This window comes from Enhydra lutris, unplaced genomic scaffold (assembly GCF_002288905.1).
Source record: "Enhydra lutris kenyoni isolate GAN:26980312 unplaced genomic scaffold, ASM228890v2 scaffoldscaffold7, whole genome shotgun sequence".
NCBI classification, from domain to species: Eukaryota; Metazoa; Chordata; class Mammalia; order Carnivora; family Mustelidae; genus Enhydra; species Enhydra lutris.
The window spans coordinates 8,554,009-8,573,814 of NW_019154091.1; the positions used below are offsets into that span (position 1 = coordinate 8,554,009).

The 19,806-nt window shown below is 38.9% G+C and overlaps 1 pseudogene; it reads left to right on the plus strand.

The window, feature by feature from the left end:
- LOC111142324 overlaps positions 1-6,701 on the plus strand; it is a 16,683-nt pseudogene extending 9,982 nt beyond the window's left edge.
- The last annotated feature ends 13,105 nt before the right edge of the window (positions 6,702-19,806 follow it).

The window sequence follows — 19,806 nt, forward strand, 5'->3', positions numbered from 1 at the left end:
CCATTTAGGGGCTATTATGAACAGTGTTATCATTATAAACACTGTTAAACATGAACTTAAACATAAGCACATAGTATATTTCCAGAGTGGAATTGTTGTGTCATTGGATAAGAGTGTCTCAACTTTCCTTGATAATGTAAACTAATTTCCAAAGTGGTTGTGCCAACTTAGACTGCTACTAGAAGTGTATCAGAGCTACTATTGCTTCTTATCCTGACCAAACCCCAATTTTTCTAATTTTCAAAAATCTAGTCAGTATAAAAGGTATCCCACTAATCTTCATAGACCTGATTAGAAATGAAGTTGAATACTTTTTTCACGTATTTTATCAGTGATTTTGATATCCCTTAGTATGAAATGGTGAAATGCCCTTCACCTGTTTTGTCCTTTTTTAATATAGTGTAGTCTTTTTTTTTTTTTTTAAGAGGTTCTTTATTCTGGATACTAGTATGTACTTCATTGGTGTTACAGGTTGCAAAAGTCTTCTTCCATTCTGTGTCTTGTCTTTTCTTTTTATATTGTCTTTTGACAATTTAAAAAAAAATTTTTAGGATAATCTCCCAATCAGACGGGAGCCTAAAGGCCCACCCTTGGAGAGTAAGACCATCATGAAGGGTAAGGCCCTCAAGTAGGGAGGGAACAGCATGGGAACTGGTACCAAGAATGGTGGTACTCACCAAAATTTGACTTATCCCTCTTTTGTCCATTCACTGAACAAAATTCAGCTTGGAGGACTCATCCAGAAGCAACCTTCTTCTTCCTCCTCTTGACTTTTCTAGTCTTGCCTTCTTCAGACTAAACAACACAAAGATTCTTTCATTCTTCTTTGATGTCCTAACTTCATATCCCCTCATCATCCTAACTAACCAGCAGAAGGTAGAATAAACAATCACCTGCTTTACTTCAAATATAATACCTCCATTAATGCATTCACTTTTTTAGAAGACACTTTCTGTTGCTCCTTTTGTATGCCATCTATAACTAATCATAATAATGACATAAAATTAAATTCTATTTGTTAACACTACCAAAAAGCATTTTGTTCCCATTTTAAAAGTGATTGAGTTTATTATTTCTATATTTCTTTCATTCTTAAAAATAAGCTCAATTATGCTGCTTATGTACTTACAGATGATTTCAAATGTTTAAAATACATGTGTACACACACACACACATTTCTTGAGAAAAAATAAAATCATTTCTAACAAAATATGTATTTAAGTGAGTTCTGTATTTCACTCTTTAACATGTAAAGGTAGAGATTTTTTTTTTGGTCACTTTGTTTTCTTCACTATTCTTTTCTTTTCTTGTGAATCAAGGAAAATTCTATTTCTCTGCTTAGTCAAATTCTGAGCATATGAATGGGACTACACCTTTTCCCCTCTCAGAAAGATTTTTTTTCTAGCATGGCCAGTTATAATTATGAAATCTTTCCTTTATTTGATTGTAGAAGTTTCTTTTCCTTTTTGAAGAATGACGATTTATGGTTTAAAAAAAAAACCAACTCAATTATGCCTAGCAAAATTCCATTATCTCATTTCCCAAGGGGTACTAGTGAGCCCTGCCCCACCAGCCAGGATACACAAGAATTCTGTTTTAAAGCAGTTCCACATGAATGCCTGTTCCTCCCTTGTGTTCTCCATGGCTGGGAATCACCTCTTTGAAAAGCACAATGCCATGCTGAATGTGCATTTTTCATTAAAATGTGACCTGTTTCCAGGCTGGTATCTGTGCTCCACATTCAACTAACCCTTTGGCCAAATTCACACCCACATATTTTGGACATTCTTCTGGCCTAAAACTGCACCCAGAGCATCTGTTCTGTGCAAAGGATTAATTGAAAAAAAAAAAAAAAAATGTGTGTGTGCAGGTCAGAAGCCAGTCTAGTGACTGCACATCCCCCTTCAGTTGCATTGATCAGTTCACAAAATAGGAGACAACCATCTAGCAAATCAGTAAGTTTCTGGCTTACTTTAAGTTTTAAAACTTTGTAACTTATAGATGAGCAGCCATGAGAAAAACAGAAAACAAAAACAAATCTTAGAGAACATTTTCTTTCTGTTTTAGTTCTTGGCCACTTGATAATCTGCTATAGTTTCTAATAAAGAAAATCTTTTCCTTAGGATGTTCTACTATAATCAAAAAGTCTAAGAAAGGTTTGGGTTATTTTTTCTATGGGTAGAAAGAACAAGAAAAATGTAATTGTAAATATCAAAATTAAGTGGGAGGGAAAGTTTGTATACATTTTTCTTTACCCAGAACTCTTTCTTTTCCTCTTTTCTCCGTATCACCTCTAGAAAGAAAAGCCATAAAGGTAAAATGTAAAAGCCAATTTGGGAAGTAGAACCTAAAACATATTTAAGGAAAATGTATTTTTAAAATATATTGGCATGAATATATCTTGTTTTTTTAAAATTAATGCAGTGCATAAAGAGTACACTAAAAACTGATGTCTAGACATTATTCTCAAATAAAATCTCCCAAATTACATTATATAAATCCTCAACTAAATTTCCTTTTTGCATAGAGAAAGTTAAATGATCAACTTTTGATCATTTTAAAAATGGAAGGCTTACCTCTTTTTGCCCAAGGAGATGAGTTGAGGGACTATATAATCTTCCATTATTGAAGAGGTAACATTTCCCTCTATCTTTCTGCTATATATCAAGGTCATTTCCACCCAAGCTGGAAGGAGCCGACATCAACAGATATTTGCAGTAAAATCCTATGAGTAATTTAGACCAAAAGAGTGAGGACCCTCTGTTCTGGCCACCAGATGTTGTAGCCATCTCTCTAAATGTCATTTTGGTGACCTTGACTAGTTAGCATTCTGTGCTTGGCATAGCTACTGTGATCACCTCTGATTCTCCCTTCCAGTCCATGAAAACAGAATTGAGTTTCCTCCCCACTGCCTCAATCCCCACCTTACCAACCCTAGAGAGGCAAGAATAGAACCTAAGAACTGATCAATAAATGTGGCAGGGGTGGCAATGGAACTATTGTGGAATTCTTAGTTCCTAACCCCCTGCCTTAAGAATAAGTTAATTACAGAAACACTGATACAACTTTGGAAGAGAGCAATTTCAACTATAATATATCCTTATAACATTGGCCAAAGACATAGTCAAAGTAATGCTACAAAAAAGAACTAAAGTTAAAGAGCAAATGCTAATCCCCGAGATATGGTTTTCATTTTCCAACTCAGTAAAATTCAGGTGCAGCTTTGGCTTACTGTGATTTGAATCCCTTCAAAAAGGAAACAAAATCCTCAAAAAAATATCTTCCAGTGTTTGTCTTTTCCTTAGGAGCCAGACACTGGCTATTTACATTTGAAACAGTTCTCAATATTCTTTTCACCTTTTGTAATTTAAACTGACACTTTCTGAGGATCAATGAATCTGGATACAAGATAGAATTAACAAATGTAAACGTTTGCTTTTTTTCAGGTAGCAGAGCAGAAAAGATAGCTATTTTGCTGAAAAGTATTATCCCAGAGCACCCCCTAATGGCAAAATGCACTAATGGAAGTGTTTCTCTGGGAAAAGTAAAAAAGTGTTTCAAATCTTCAATATAAAGAGGTAAATATTGCTTTTCAACTCTTAAGATCTTTTCTTCATTTTTCTTTCTTATTTTTACCTTTATTTTAAACGTAAATTCTGTGCCTATCACTGAGGCTTGAACTCACAACCCCAAGTTCAAGTCACATGTTCCACCAACTGAGCTAGCGGGTCCTCTTTTCTTTATTTTTGATGGGAAATTAGAAATCATCTTGACACTCAAAAAAACAGCTGCAGTTCACTTTGGAGGTAAATTTATTTACTACTTTAAAAATAATTTCTTTCGGGATGCCTTAAGAATAAAGTCAGTTAGGGGTGCCTGTGTGACTCAGTGGGTTAAAGCCTCTAACTTCGGCTCGGGTCATGATCCCAGGATTCTGGGATTGTGCCACGCATTGGGCTCTCTGCTTGGCAGGGAGCCTGCTTCTTCCTCTCTCTCTGCCTGCCTGTGATCTCTGTCTGTCAAATAAATAAATAAAATCTTTTAAAAAAAAGAATAAAGTCAGTTAAAACTCTGCCTTCACTCAGGTCATGATCTCAAAGTTCTGGGATTGAGTCCCACATCAAGTTCCCTGTTGGGTGAGGAGCCTGCCTCCCCCTTCTCATGCTTTCCCTCTCTCTTTCTCAAATAAATAAACAAAAATCTTGATTAAAAAAATAATTTCTTTCATGCTAGAAGAACATGGAATCCTATACTTTAGATTCACCCAATCATGGCAAAGCTAAACACAGTTTTTATACGCCTGTTGAACTTAATTCTCAAATGGCTTTCTTCTACTACCAGCTAAACTTGAAGTATTTTGTCAAGTGTCATCCTTCATTACACCATGCATACCACTAACCTCTGAATTCTTCTCGGATTGCAACTTTATAGCCCATATATGTTATGAGGACCACATGAGCTGCTATTTATGAAAAAGAAGCATTAAGCCCTATTGTTAAGATCATGAATGGTCACAGATGTAAACGTGTATGGTTCATTGGGAGGTTTCAATGCAACTAGAAAGATAAGCAATGAGATGATAATTCTATAGGCAGGCAAATGTTTATAATAATTTAGCACAACCAGAAATTCACACACAGGGTGCCTGGGTGGCTCTGTCAGTAGGGTGTCTGCCTTTAGCTAGGGTTGTGATCCCAGGCTCCTGGGATTGAGCCCCACATTGAACTCCCTGCTCAGCAAGGAGCCTGGTTCTCCATCTCCCTCTGCCTGCTGCTCCCCCCGTTTGTGCTCTCTCTTTTTGTCAATAAATAAATAAAATCTTAAAAAAAAAAAAGAAATTCACATTTAACTTGTTTTTTTTCTAACCATTATTTAGGTTTTTCAAATTTTCTATATGTATTGAGTATACACCACTGTATTCTTGATTTAAACTTTAGAAAAAGGCATTCAAATTTAAATGTATGATAGAATTTGGTTTAACAGAATCTTTAAATGCTAATCAAAAGAATATTACATGTTGACTTTCCCTATTCCTTTGAAAAAACATTTTCATTATTAATATACAATCACTTTATCCTGAGGGCATTATATAAACCCCATCATAACAGTGTCCCCAAAAGGTCAGACCTAACTAAGGTAGCCTGAGTCCTATAGAGTTAGATGAGACCTGGGACCAAAGCCAGGGGGTAGTGACTTGAGAAATAGGCTCACAGGTATAAGACTAAGTACCAGGTTAGAAAGGTCAAGGGAAGGAGGGGTTATTATTATTAGACAAAAGGCCCAAACCAAATGTCCAAATCAGCTATTTCCTAGTGTAAGAGTGGACTGGCAGCTGCCATGGTTTGGGTCTTTGTGGACAGAGTTGGGGCAGGGTATCTTCCTTAAAACATCCAAGAGTGGGTACTTGCTAAAAAAAAAAAAAAAAAAAAAAAAAAAAGGTGGGTACTTGCTGAGAGTTAAGTCCAAGTAAACGTTCTTGAAGAGTTCTGAGTAGCAAGTCGGGTAACCAAGATCAGTGCAGGTCCAGTGGGCAGGAAGCATAATCCAGGGCCAGTAAAGGACTCAGGTTAGATCTTGGACAATGACTGTACATGGAACTTGCCCTTTTTTTGGTTGTTGAGAAGGGCTAGTTAAAAGGTATAGCATGAGAGTGAGAGAGACAGAGACAGAGACAGAGAGACAGAGATGAGAGGATGTTTTGCTCTAAGTTAGAACTTTTAAAAAATGTTCACTTCCTTTTCTTCCTCCCAATAAAAATTCCCAGGACTCACAACAGAACATAAAGCTTTCTGCCCATGGACACCCCTGAGTAAGCATCATTGAAGTCTCCCCTCCAACCAGGGCCATGTCTAAGTCAGAGTGTCCCATGTGGTCTTGAGAGATCCAAACACCAAGCACTCCAGAGGCTTTGGAGTTGTCACATATGCCACTGTGGAGGAGGTGGATGCAGCCATGAATGCAAGGTCACCCAAGGCGTATGGAAGATCTATGGAACCAAAGACGGCTGTCTCAAGAGAAGATTTCCAAAGACATGGTGCCCACTTGGCTGTGAAAAAGATTTTTGTCAGTGGCATTAAAGAAAACACTGAAGAACATCATCTAAGAGATGATTTTGAATAATATAGGAAAACTGAAGTGACTGACATCATGACTGACTGAGGCAGTAGAGACAAGAGAGGCTTTGCTTTTATAACATTTGATGACCATGACTCTGTACACAAGACTGTCATTCAGAAATACCACACTGTGAATGTCCACAACTGTGAAGTAAGGAGAGCACTATCTAAGCAAAAGGTGGAGAGTGCTTCATCCGGCCAAAGAAGTCGAAGTAGTTCCGGCAACTTTGGTGGTGGTCATGCAGGTGGTTTTGGTGGGAATGACAACTTTGGTCATAGAGGACACTTCAGTGGTGAGGGGGCTTTGCTGGGAGTCGAGGTGGTGGTGGATATGGTGGCAGTGGGGATGGCTATAATGGATTTGGTAATGTTAGACGCAACTCTGGAGGTGGTGGATGCTATAATGATTTTGGCAGTTACAACAATCGATCTTCAAAATCTGGACCCATGAGAGGAGGATATTTTGGAGGCTAAAGCTCCGGTCCCTAGGGTGGTGGAGGCCAACACTTTGCCAAACCATGAAACCAAGGTGGCTACGGTGGTTCCGGCAGCAGCAGTAGCAACAGCAGTGGCAGAAGATTTTAACGACTGCCAGGAAACAAAGCTGAGCAGGAAAAGAGAGCCAGAGAAGTGAGAGCGAAGCTACAGGTTAAAACAGGTTTGTGATCTCAGCCAAACACAGTGGTGGCAGAGCCAAGCGGCCACAAAGAAGACATGTTTTAGACAATACTCACGCATGTGGACAAAAAACTTGAGGACTATTTGTGATTGATTATATAACAGGTTATTTTAGTTTCCATTCCATGGAAGATGTAAAGCACTCCAAGAAATGGTTTTAATGTAATTTTTTGGTTTTTGGGTTTATTTTTTTGCTCCCTTGCTGCCAATTGCTAAATGTAATAGTCTGATCATGGTGCTGAATAAATATATCTTTAAAAAGAAGAAGGAGGAGGAGGAGGAGGAGGAGGAGAAGAAGAAGAGGAGGAACATAAAATGTGGAATATGTCTTCCCTCACTTTGCCTAAAGGTCTATTATGACTTCCTATCATTCTCACTCTGTGTTATTCAAAGACACAACATTCTTTTTTCTAAAATCAATCCAGTGAGTTTGTCTTAATTCATTGTTCATAATCTGATCCAGGGAATTTTTGCAGCCACTTTTATGAATGATAAATCTTGCTTCATCTGTAAGTACCTCCCTCACCTGTCCCAGCCTTGGCATTGAAGCTTACCCAGCACTGACCCAACTTCCCGGCAGTAAGCAGCTGAATAGCTCATCTAATTTTAATGGCCTATCCCTCCAACAGCGGCTATTTCCAGAATTTCCTGGAAACTACTAGGAAAGTCCACTAGAGGTCACTTTACTGCCACATGCAATGGATGGGGACTCTCAGAGCTTCATTTCCCCTAAAAACGTTATGAAACTACAGTGTTGATGTTCAAAGTTCTAAGAAAATATGATAGCAACTTGGGAATTAATATGTCATAGTACACAGTGCTCCCAGAATTTCAAACACATGAGGCTAAAAGTGCTTAATGGAAATGATGAAAAATTGAGAGGTCAGTCCCTTGCCACATTCTCCACTTACTCCTTCACACTGGACCAGAACCCCTATGACTTCAGAAGGACACTAGAGTAGGCAGGGTTCCTAATTTGGAGACTGTACCTTCATGGGTATCAGAAGGTCTGTGAAACTCTGAAAAGTGTGTTTTTTGAAGACAGAAGACCTTCAAAAGAGGATTAAGAGATGAGAGACTCAGAAACATGGGAAGAGCTGCTCTCCCACCCCCCCACTCTTTCCTGTCACCTAAGGAAATTCAAAGAGAAATTTGGACTCCAAAACCCTCTCCAACACTAAGATTTTTCTCAGCCAGCCAGAGACAGATCAAGGAATTGATGTTTCAGCCCCTGTTCTTTAGAAAGGGCCTGAATGGCAGCAACTGAAAGGCTAGCAAAACCACCGCATTCACCACCAAACTAAAAGGTACAGAATAAATGATAATTGTCATTAAAGCAGAATTCAGCCTAAAAACAAAAGGAAGATAACATGAGAATGGCTCACCAGGACCTGAAACCCCAGGCACTAGGGACAAATGGGGATCATTGACATAGAAAAAGGGGTGGAAACCCCAGTGTGATGCAGATTTGTTTGAAGTGGAGTGACCAGCTCCTGGATAGGGGAGACCCCACAGGCCAGCTCACCCCTCCCCCACAGCCCTGCATGAGCTCATAATAACTAGCCTTCTGATGGCAGCTGCCTCTTTAGGAACTTAAACTGACCAAAATGGAAAGCTTTGGATGAGTGGAGCTGGAGTCTGCCATCGGTGTAAAGTCTGAGAATTCAGAAAGTTCTGAAGTGTGGACAGGTGAGCCTGAGAAAAAAGAGAATTCTGAGAACTGTGATTGATTTCTGTCCTGTTAGGGTAGAAGATTTGGGCTTTTATGTATATTTAAACCATCTCTGCGGAGTTTGGAGTTTGGAGTTTGGAGTGTTTTGGAAAACAAAAGCCTTTCATTTTGATTATTATTCTTGATCACACCCATCAATTAACTTTGACTTTACTGTTAAAATATCTAGCAAAAAGCCTGCCCATTTGAGGATGGTGCTAGGTAGCCCTGTACCTTCATTCGCTCCCTAATCCTCTGGGGAAATGACTGTATTTTCCTGTCTCAGCACTGGGTTCCATCAGAACTGGCCAGGCTTATGGAAAGAACTGGGTTCTATACTATGTCTTAAAAGCAATCAAACTGGAAATCTTAGAGTGGAATCATCTCACAGTAGAGGCACAGTCCAATTTTGGAGCAGATTGCCATTCATACAGTCCTAAAAACATCAATAGGTTCTTTTTTTTTTTTCCCCCAACAGGTTCTTTTTAAATCCAAGGATCAAAGAGGCACCTCTGTCTGCAAGCACACTGGGAAAAAAAAAAAAATGGAGCCAAATTTATACTTTCAAGCCAATAACACCCACTATACTACACAAGCAAGTAGAAACAAAACCAAGAGACTATAAGACTGACTCCAGCTCCAAAACAAGTTCTGTGACCTTCTCAGGTCTCTTACCTTCTTGCTACCACAAGATACTCCATTTGATCAGACAGCATATTGCAGTGAAAAGTCCAAGGATTCAAAAGGCCAGGCATTAATCTCTTGGAGCCTCTGAGATCTAAATGCCAATGTAGTTTTCTATTTGGGTTATTTTGAAGTTATCTAACTTCAGTTTCCTTATCTGTAAAATGGAAATAATATCTACCTCATAAGGTTTAGGGGTGTGTGTGTGTGTGTGTGTGTGTGTGTGTGTGTGTGTGTTTAATTATCCCAGCCTCCTCTCAGATGACAGCCTAAGACAAAATACAATGTACTATACAGAATGCGCTTTGAAAAACAAAAGTATTGCATAAAGAACGGTAATCTCATAAATCCATAATGAGATAGAGCACATTGAGGGTTCACTTCTGTCAACCATGCAATAAAAGTAGACTAAACTTGTTTCAGATCTATGAAAATTGCTCTTTCAATCATTTGTAGGACAAATAAGAAGCTACCAGAAGCCTAGTTTCTACTCGACATCAGGAAAAGTTACCAACAGCAGTCCTAAAACAGAAGGGCTGCCTCTGGAAACTGTGAGTTCTTTGTGACTAGGATCATAAGACAGGGGAAGATGATGGGAGGGAAATGAAGAAGGGACCCAAGGATGTCCAGATCAACCACTGGCCTGGACTTTATCAGGTCTCTTCCAAACCTAAAAACTCTTTGCTAGAGAATTACAGAAGCATATTCTATCAAAACTACCTTCATAGAGCACCTGGATAGTTCAGTAGGTAGAGCAGGTGACTCTTGAGTTCTGGGCAGTGTGTTCAAGCCCCACACTGGGTTTAGAGCTCACTTAGAAACCAAAACCAAAAACCAACAAAACTAAACCTAAACAAACAAACAAACAACAAAAAAAAACAACTACACTCTTGATCTACTTTCCAATAAGCATCTTTCCTACACTGGTTGCACTAACTGAAGAAAAAATGGTCATCCACATTTCCTGCTTCTTTGCAATTATTCCTAAAAACACTCAGTCACGAGAGCTAGAAACCTAGCTCCAGGACACAGTACCTTGAAAAGCAAAAGCTGCAGGGGCGCCTACCTCAGTAGGTGGAACGTGCAACCCTTGATCTCTGGTTCAAGCCCCAGGTTAGGTGTAGAGATTACTAAAAATAAGTAAACGTTAAAAAAAATAAATATATATATTTTTTAAAGCAAAAGTTATGGGGCACCTGGGTGACTCACAGTAGAGTGTCTTTAGACACTTTTAGAGTGCCTTTGGTTCAGGTCATGATCCCACATGAAACTCTCTGCTCAGCAGGGAATCTGCTTCTCCCTCTGCTCCTACCCCCATTTACGGTATCTCTTTCTCTCAAATAATTAAATAAAATCTTTTTTTTTTTTTAACTCAACTCCTCCATTCTTTTTTTTTTTTTTAAGATTTTTATTTATTTGATAGAGACCACAAGTAGAGAGAGAGGCAGGCAGAGAGAGAGGAAGAGAAGCAGGCTCCCCGCTGAGCGGAGAGCCCGACGTGGGGCTCAATCCCAGGAGCCTGAGATCATGCCCTGAGCCGAATGCAGAGGCTTTAACCCACTGAGCCACCCAGGTGCCCCAAATAAAATCTTTTTAAAAAAATAAAGAAGCCAGGGATCACAGGGCTATGTCCTTACTAGGTAGATAGTAAATTACTGGAGAAAAAAGATAAGAAAAGAAAAATACAGTTGTTGTTGTTTTTTAAGATTTTGTCAATTTATTTGACAAAGAGCAATCACAAACAAGCAGAGAGGCAGGCAGAGAGAGGGGGAAGCAGGCTCCCTGCTGAGCACAGAACCCAGTGTGGGACTCCATCCCAGGATCCTGAGATCATGACCTGAGCCGAAGGCAGAGACTTAACCCACTGAGCCACCCAGGCGCCCCCATTTGTCCTCATATTAGATGTATGGCAAACAGGGGCATCTGGCTGCATCAGTCAGAAGAGTATACATTCTTGATCTCGAGGCTGTGAGTTCATACCCCATGTTCGGTGTAGAGACTACTAAAAAAAATTAATAAACTTCTAATAATTTAAAAACAAATCAGTAAATATGTATGACCAACATAACTTTAAACTGAATAGTCCAGAAATTGATTGTTCCCTACTCTATAATAAAGTACAGTGGCTATCAGAGTTAGAAATCAACTGGGGGTGCCTGGGTGGCTCAGTCATTAGGCATCTGCCTTCAGCTCAGGTCCTGAGATAGAATCCCGTGTAGGGCTCCCTGCTGGGTGGGAGGCCGGCTTCTCCCACTCCCCCTGCTTGTATTCTCTCTCTCTGTCAAATAAATAAAATCTTTACAAAAAGAAGGAAAGAAAGAAAGAAAGAAAGAAAGAAATCATCAACTGCTACCACCCAATGTAGTACTTTTTAAAAAATATTTATTTACTTATTTAGATTGTATTTATTTATTTGAGAGAGAGAGTGCAAGTGAGAGAGCACTAGCAGGGGGAGCAACAGAGAGGGACAAGGAGAAGCAGACTCCCTGCTCCGGAGGGACCCCCACACAGAGCTTGATCCCATGACCCTGAGATCATAACCCAAACGGAAGGCAAATGTTTAACTGACTGAGTCACCTAGGCTCCCCTAGTACTTTTTTCTTAAGATTTTGTTTTCAAGTAATCTCTATACCCAATGTGGGGCTCAAATTTACAATCCTGAGATAACTTACAATCCTGAGATTAAGAGTTGCATACTCTACTGACTGAGCCAGTCAGGCACCCCTCTAACCTAGTACTTTTAACTGTGTAGTTCATTCTTACTATTGCTATTGCTATCTGCAGCAATAAAATATGTCACCATAATAATATACTATTACCACCATCAGCAAATACTTACCATTTATCATGTGCCTAAGTAATTGGCCATGCCTATTTTACATATATTAACTCATTCAATCCTTAAAACAACTCTGTGAGATTACCGACTATGCAGGGGAAGAAAAAAGAATTTTAATCAAGGTCTGTTTTGATTGCAAAATCACTGAAATTTTATTCTAATTCATACCCTGAAAATCTTTCCTAGTCACACCTACTTTCAGAGTTTTGACACAATAGCATTTCATTATACTCTAATATCATCTTTTAGATTCATGCTAGATTAGACTTTCAGAAAGACAAAGACTTATAAAATACAGCTTCATTTGGGAAGGTAGTCCTTTTTGAAAGAGCATAGTTTCTGGCAGAAGGAAACAACAAGTGGGAAGAAATAGAGAAGATGCCTGTCCAACCAGCCAAATTGGCTAAATCAATCCCGGAGGTAGCGGATCACACCCAGTACAAGCACAGCTTCACAAAAACAGGCTGGTAATAAAATACCTCCAATAACCAAACCAGAGGAAGTCCAAGACAGCCCAGTATGCCATCAAGTACTGCTGCTCTTCGGCTGACAGAATGATAGAGAGGTCCTTCTTAGATGACAGTTTTGCATATGACAACTATCCCTATCGTTTGGTGAAATCATCATTTGGTGAAACATTTTCTAGTCCAAACCTCATAATCTGAGATAGAACAGTATAACCTGTATATTTCCTTCTGAGGGCTAAAAAGAAAATAAAAGTTCAATTTTCCAAAATGTTCCAGGAAAAGATGCCTTTTAATCTCTTTCCTTATCATAATGGCTCCTATACGTGGCTTATAACAGTGAGTTCAAGCTCCACATTAGGGACAGAGTTTACTTAAAAGTAAATAAATAGGAGCACCTGGGTGGCTCAGTTGTTTAAGCCTCTGCCTTCAGTTCGGGTCATGATCCCAGGGTCCTGGGATCGAGCCCAGAATTGGGCTCCCTGCTCAGTGGGAAGCCTGCTTCTCCCTCTACCACTCCCCCAGCTTGTATTCCCTCATTGTCTCTCTTTCTGTCAAATAAATAAGTGGAATCTTTAAAAAGAAAGTAAGTAAATAAATAAATAAATTAGATAATAAAAAGTGTGGAAATGAGGAAGATTCTGCAAAAAAGCTTGAGAAGGAACAACCAATGAGGGAGGAAGAAAACTAGGAAAGTGTGGTATTCCTGGGACACAAAAGAAAGTAAATATTTCTTGGAAGAGAAAGTGACCAATTGCATTAATGCCCCTAATGATGAAAACTAAGAATTGACCTCTGTTTATCAAAATTCAGAAGTTGGTATTACGAGGTAGTTCTACAGGAGCTACTTCTATGGAATGATAGAGATGAAAGCCTAACTGGGTTAACTTTTAAAGATTATGGGACTACAAAGTGCCTGGGTGGCTCAGTCAGTTAAGGGGCCAACTAGTTTTGGCTCAGGTCATGATGAGAGTCCTGGGATCAAACTCGGGTAGGGCTCTGCCCTCAGCAAGGGAGTCTGGTTGTGGGTTCTCTCTCTCCCTCTACCCCTCCTGCCACTTGGACATTCTCTTTCTCTCTAAAATAAATACATCTTTTTAAAAAATCAATTAAGGGGTACCTGAGTGGTTTAGTCATTAAGTGGCTGCCTTTGGCTCAGGTCATGATCCCAGCACCCTGGGATCAAGCCCTGCATTGGGCTCCCTGCTCACTGGGGAGCCTGCTTCTCCCTTTCCCCCTGCCTGCTGCTTCCCCTATTTGTGCTGTCTCTGTCTGTCTCTGTCAAATAAATAAATAAGATCTTTTAAAAAATTAATCAAAAATTTTTAAAAAAATATAATGGGAAGAGAAGGATTAAAGACAGCAAGTTTAGAACATTTTCTCCTTTTTTAAGATTTATTTATTTGAGAGCGAGAGCACAGCACATGGGTGAGAGAGGGAGAGAATCTCAAGCCGACTCCCCACCGAGTGAGGAGGTTTACACAGGGTTTGATCTCACAACCCTGAGATCATGACCTGAGTCGAAATCAAGAGTTGGACTCTTAAACCACTGAGTCACCCAGTAATCCCCCATGTGTACTTGTATTAGCAAATTCCTTCTCAGTCTTCAAGAGTCTTTGTAATGTCAATTCCTTGTCAAGTCTTCCCCCTCACCATCTTCATCATCATCCCACCCTACACTCTGTCCATTGTACTCCACAGCACTTTGTAAATACCTCTGTTGTGACACTACATTAAATTTACCTCCAAGTAATAATGGCAATCTGTAAGGGAAGGGGTTACCATATCTTATGTTTGTGTTCCCAGTGTACCACAAAGCACCTGGAACATAGAAAATACTCAATAAATCTCAGTGGACTGAAGGAATGATAAATAAGTCAGCAAATGAATGAAATGGAAAAGCAAAAATGGAACTAAAGGTTAGGAATAAAAATAATAATGAGGGAGTACCTGGCTGGCTCAGACCGAAGAGCATGTGACTCTTGATCTCAGGGTAATGAGTTTGAACCTCACGTTGGGTACAGAGATAACTAAAATAAACAAAATATAAAAATAAAAAAAATACTTTTTTTAAAAGGCAATGAATTTTCAATAAGAAATTCCCTTATTTAGCCATACCTCTTCATTTTACAGAATAGGAAAAACAAACTTCTGTTTTTTTTAGACAATGACTTGTCTAAACAAGTTACTATCGGGGCACCTGGCTGGCTCAGTTGGTAAAGTATATGATTCTTGATGTTGGGGTCCTAACTTTGAGCCCCATGTTGGGCATGGAAACTACTTTATTTTTTTTATTCTGATTTATTTATTTTTTAAGATTTTATTTATTTATTTGACAGAGATCACAAGTAGGCAGAGAGACAGGCAGAGAGAGGGGGGAAGCAGGCTCCCTGCTGAGCAGAGAGCCCGATGCGGGGCTCGATCCCAGGACCCTGAGATCATGACCTGAGCCAAAAGCAGAGGCTTAACCCACTGAGCCACCTAGGTGCCCCCATGGAACCTACTTTAAAAAAGAAACAACTAGTTTCTGTCAGAAGCAGGGCTATAAAGTAATAGTTTTTTGAGCCTTAACCACATCGCTGATCTTTTCTCATTATTATAACTTTGATCACATTGTATTGCCTGTCTTCCCCATCACACTGAACTCTTGGAAGGCAGTAGTGATGTCTTATCTCTAATCTATCCCCTGATTATAAATGATGAAGATAATGAACATAGCCCATGGTGCCAAAGAAATAACCTCAAAAATCAGATATATGAGCTTGCAATCTTCTTTAACACCATTTGTCTGTACTAATTTCTACACTGCCAGAGATAAATGAATGAGTTTTAGTGAAACAGCAAAATAACCCTGAGCTTTAAAAACCAAACACACATGAGTTTAAGTCCCAGTTCTGAAATTTACTGTGATATTAGGCAAACTATTTCAAAATTTCAGAGCTCAGTTACCTTATCTGCAGCCCAGATCAGAAAGGCCAGGAAGACAGGCAATAATGCCCATCCTGCAAACTAACATAATATAGGTGTTCAATTAGATGGTAATCATTTTATTTTTTCAAATGTTTGAAAGTTTTATTTTCAAAAACAATTTTTTAAATTAACATATAATGTATTATTAGCCCAAGGGGTATAGATCTGTGAATCGTCTGGTTTACACAGTTCATAGCACTCACCATAGCACATACCTTCCCCAATGTCCATAGGTAGTTATTTTATTGTTGTCATTATTAATCAACAAATTAGCTAATTCATTCATTAAAAAGTGGGGCATTTTTTTAAACTCCCCTCTGCATATCAATATCTCACCTGTCCCTTACACCATTTCCAGACAGATTTCTCCAGAAATTTTCAGGGTGATAACCACCTTTAACTGACTTCACATGAAACTAAGTGGCCCATGCACAACTTTAAGCATTGGATTATAAATTCTATCTTGTGCTATTCTCTAATTTTTTATTATATGCATACCTCATTTTTCTCATCAAATTGTCAACTTTTGACCATGTAGTAGGGTGGCACAGAGAGAAAAGCAGCAGGGAAACCAGCACAGAGGCTAATTATAATGGCTCTAACAAGGGATAATGAGAATGAGAGCTGGGGCAGTAGCAATGGAAAAAGAAATGGGTCTCAGAGACACTTTAATCATAGAACTGGCAAGATTGGGCCCCTATTCAATGTGATGGATAATGCGAGGGTAGAGAGTAAAAAATGATCCTAAGGTACCTAAAATAAACGATTGACTAAATGATGGTTCTATTATCTAAAATAAGGAGTAAAAACAAAAAGAAGAGATTGGAGACAGGGGATGGTAGGAGGAAGGACAAAATGTATTAAAGGTATGTTAAATCTTCTGCAAATAGGCAAAAGTGGGCAATGAAAAAAGAGAAAAAGATCTTACATACTGAAAACTCTTGGTTGTGATATATCCTCAGGAAACAAAACAACTTCTGAAATTAAGCTACACAAGACATAAGAGACTGAGGTGGGCTGAGGAGGGTGCAGGAGTTTGGAGAAAGCAGTACAAGCAGTGAGGTCCTGGGAGGCAGAATTAGGCCCAGAGGGTAAATGTTACAAGAAAACAAATTTTTGTTTCCCTTAAGGGAGAATTTTCTAATAACATGAGGTTACTGAATCACCAAGTCTGAGAGGGAACAGCTCTGCTTTGGGATCCAGGAAGCTAAGTATCCCTGTATGATTTTGGACCAGTCATTTCACCCCCCCGCTGTCCCACTTATTATTTGGATGCTAGTGCTTATTAGGACACTTTCTATATCACTGAGTGTGACAGAAGAAACAGATTTGTGACCATCAATGCATTTCACATAAAATGCAGATAGAGTAAAAAAAAGTTACAGCTCAGGGGCGCCTAGGTGGCTCAGTGGGTTAAAGCTTCTGCCTTTGGCTCAAGTCATGATCCCGGGGTCCTGGGATTGAGCCCTGCATCGGGCTCTCTGCTTGGCAGGGAGCCTGCTTCCTCCTCTCTCTCTCTCTGCCTGCTTCTCTGCCTACTTGTAATCTCTGACAAATAAATAAATAAAATATTTTTTAAAAATAAAGTTACAGCTCAGATAAGGAAGATGAGTAAAGCCTTAATTATGAGCCAGCTGATCCCCCCACCCATTCTTACAATGAGTAGTTTAGAAAGCACATGTATTTCTGTTTCTTCTTTGAGACCGTCTTTTCTTACCTGTTTTTCTTTCTATTCTTCAAGGCAATGAGTTTACCTATGAGTGAATAAATTATAGTGGAAGCACTTCTATAACTTATGATAGAACAACATCTCAATCAATTTGGACACCTTGAAATACATGTCAAATTAGCTTAGCAAGGCAGGAATCTAACAGGAGATAAACTGTAGGTAAAGTTCTCTAAACCAATTTTTCTCATTATTCCTACACAAATTCTGCTTGGAGATTCTAACACACTACATTCTGTCTGATTTAGACAGTCAGGCTTAAGTATAATTTTTTCACAAGTAGATAAGTTGAGGGGTTGGAGGTGTCTTAGTAACTATTTCTCAAAAGAAATCATTTCCATGGTATCTATAAGGTATACTGTAAAGAACAATGGTTGGTCATAAGAAAACTTGGTTTCCCTCTTTTTAAAAAATATTTTATTTATTTATTTGAGAAAGAGAGAGAGAGCACAAGCAGGGTGAAGGGCAGAGGGAGAAGCAGACTCCCTACTGAACAGGGAGCTCAACATGGGACTTGATCCCAGGACTCTGGATCATAAGCCAAAGACAGATACTTAACTGACTAAGCTACCCAGGCACCCAAGAAGAACTGTTCTCTAATCCCAGGTCTGATGAATTCTGTGTGGCTTCAAACAAGTCACTTAATACCTTAATTTCCTAAGCTATGTATTGATAAGGACGAATAAAGATAATGTATGTGAAAATCTTTTAAGGTATAAATTGTTCTGCAGTAAAAGGCTTTATAACTAATGTATAAATTCTCCTTTCCTCAGTCTATATATATATAGAAATGAGGTCCTTTTTATTTTTTTAAGATTTTATTTATTTATTTGACAGAGAGAGCGAGACAGCAAGAGAGGGAACACAAGCAGGAGGAGTGGGAGAGGGAGAAGCAGGCTTCCCATTGAGCAGGGACCCTGATGCAGGGCTCTATCCCAGGGCCCTGGGATCATGACCTGAGCCAAAGGCAGACGTTTAACCGACTGAGCTACCCACACGCCCCTAGAAATGAGGTCTTTAATATATCTTTGAGATAACTCATAATCCTCTCCTCCCCCCATCAGATTTGTTAATCAAGTTACTGAAAGTATGTTGGTAGATTTAGTGACAAAACCTGCTAAAAGAAGAAAGCCAAATGCCTCTGAAAAAGGCAAAGGTATCTTAACTGACAAAATCAAAGACTATACATACATTTAATGTATTTGTAAGACAGATATTCTGTCTTTATTATTTTTCAAATCTGTCAGTTGAATAACAAAAGTAGTGGTATAATATACTCAAGAGGTTTAATATTACATTAATCAAAGATGACAACCATGAAAACCATTTATTGTATTCGAACCATTAATTTCAGATGAAATCTAAAACACTCAAGTCCCAATTGTTAATACTGACATGCCAACAAAAACAATTAAGGAAATCTTTTTAGCTAGTTTATACTGTTATGCATTTACTTGAGAAAACAAAATACGTATGAACTAATGCATCTAAATCCTACCGTATCACTACAAAGGCTTCAATAAAATCTACTCAGTCAAAAGTTGAACAAATTATACTACATAGCTTAGTTTAAAATCTATGTTGTCATCCATCAAATTCTGGTAGCTATACAATTTAGAGTATGTGGTTAGAACACTGCCTAGACGAAGTGACTCCAAAGTTGCATTTCCATTCCTACAGGAGTCAGTTCACCTGAAAAGAAGGAAAAAAAAAATAGCCTGTCACAACTTGCTATGTATCCAACTTCTCTCATTTTGGTGAAAACTGAGTTCAAAGGACCTTGAGATCACAACCTGAGCCGAAGGCAGAGGCCCAACCCACTGAGCCACCCAGGCGCCCCTAACTCATAAAATGTTCTATTAGTGGCTGACAATACATAAAATCATTGAGGTTATAATGGTACAGAGAATACTAATGATGAATTAAGAAATGGTAAGTAGGGGCGCCTGGGTGACTCAGTGGGTTAAAGCCTCTGCCTTCGGCTCAGGTCATGATCCTGGGGTCCTGGGATCGAGCCCCGCATCAGGCTCTCTGCTCAGCGGGGAGCCTGCTTCCTCCTCTCTCTCTGCCTGCCTCTCTGCCTATTGTGATCTCTGTCTGTCAAATAAATAAATAAAAATCTTAAAAAAAAAAAAAAAAAGAAATGGTAAGTAAAAAAAGAAAGAAAGAAAGAAACTGTAAGTAAAGTGGGCAGGGGGAGGCAAGACATATGTCTAAATAGGAGACTGAAGGAAAATGAGTTTTTAATGATTGTGATGAAACATGGTTTCATGGCAACTATTTCTATGCCACTGAGATCTACTGATCCAAGCATTTTGATGTTATAAGGGAGAAGAGAAATAAAGTGGTTGAGACAAGAAGCTATAAGTCAGGCAATTTCTTTCAGGATGTGGAAAACTGCATGTTTAAAAGCAGAGGTTTAGGAGCCAGTGAAAAGGAAGAGAACAAAGAAATGGAAGAAGCAGAAAAGCTTAGCAACCAAGTACCTTACATAGTAAGATATGATTCAACAATAATAACAGCAGCTAACATTTACTGGGAACTATTATCATTTAAAAATTTTGTCACATCTCTGTGTTACATACAGTAGCATCTAAAAGGAATAACGCAATTCTGAT